Source organism: Sander lucioperca, chromosome 2, assembly GCF_008315115.2.
Source record: "Sander lucioperca isolate FBNREF2018 chromosome 2, SLUC_FBN_1.2, whole genome shotgun sequence".
In the NCBI taxonomy this organism is placed as follows: Eukaryota; Metazoa; Chordata; class Actinopteri; order Perciformes; family Percidae; genus Sander; species Sander lucioperca.
Genome location: NC_050174.1, coordinates 770811 through 772471, shown reverse-complemented (window position 1 = coordinate 772471; position 1661 = coordinate 770811).

The window sequence follows — 1661 nt, the reverse complement described above, 5'->3', positions numbered from 1 at the left end:
AATGGGTAAAGGCAAATAATAGAACAGTCTGGTAAGACATCACTGTACTGTAATGCAGCCTTTAACACCAGGAAAAGACAACGCTTATGTCATATTACGATATCCAAAATCTAAGACGAGATCTAGTCTCATATCACAATATTATTATTATATTATTATATATTGCCCAGCTCTAGTTAGGGTTCATGAATATGTTTTAGTACGCAGACATGATGAACAACAATTGCAATGCTAATAAGTCCCTTATTTCCTGTTATAAATTCCCCTTTAAAGACTTAAAGAACAGACTGAATTCGAGCTCAGCTGACCCCAGTCTTGTGTGTCCCTGACTGAACCTCAATAAAAGACTCTTATGGTGATAATTCATTTCCTACTTATTTGTCTTAGACTACATCTACACTACGTTTTCATTTTTAAGCGGCGTTTTGAGGCAAAAACGATCTCCGTCCACACAACAGTTTTAGCTCCAGTAGCAGTACACGTTATTATATTATTAACACGTCTGACATCATATATCACATGACCGTTCACACACACACACACACACACACACACTGGGCATGTGCGTGCCGGTGTAAACAGGAAGCAGATTGTCTGACGTTACTCTGCGGTTGGAAATCATGGATGTAGGAGTTAAAAAATACAGAAAATACTTTTGGAGAAAGAACGATGAAAAGTAAGAGCAGGGATTTATTATCTTGGAGCGAGGACGAGGTGGAACTGTTACTGAAAGGTCTGTAAGCTACCTAACAGATAAGACTGACTGACGTGCGTCGTCGTTTCCAAAAGTCTCCGTTTGTGTCCGTCCAGACTACAAAGCAACCCCGGAGTTTACAAACCAAAACGGGGGGCAGCAGTGTTTCCAAATGTCTCCGTTTTAGGGGCCCGGAAACAGAGGTGTCAAGTAACTTTAGTAGAAATCTTGGGTATCTATACTTTACTGGAGTAATTATTTTACAGCAGACTTTTTACTTCTACTCCTTACATTTTCACGCAATTATCTGGACTTTCTACTCCTTACATTTTAAAAATAGCCTCGTTACTCCTATTTCAGTTCGGCTTGTTTTCATTCCGGCTTGTCATTGTTCAAAAAAACACACACAAAAAAAACCTATCCAGATAATCCGCGCCATCCGGATAGAGTGAATTTGATTGTGGTTGGATGAGAAGTATAAACATATACCATTCCGACTCCCTATTGGTTTGGACGCGATCCATCGCACCTGCACATGACACAAATCACGTCACACTCCAGCAAGGAAATAGCAGACGTATGTAGCCTAGTACGAAGATGTCCGTGGCAGAGACTCAAGAGAACTTGAGTGAAATGTCCCAACCAAGCACCAGCGAGGAGGTTGGTAGCCAGGAAGACCAGCCAACCCTTCTACATCCCTGGCCGTACCGGGAAGAATTTTTCGAAATGGATGCATGCAAAAACAACTCCTTAAGCTCTGCGCACCGGAGTACCACGAGCAAATTGTCTCCAAAACTCGCTGTCTAATTTGAAAAAGCATATTGTTATTATTTTTTTTTTCCTAACATTACTTTTATACTTTAAGTAGTTTTGAAACCAGTACTTTTACACTTTTAAAAAGCTTGAGTTGATACTTCAACTTCTACAGAAGTCTTTTTAAACCCTAGTATCTGTACTTCTACCTGAG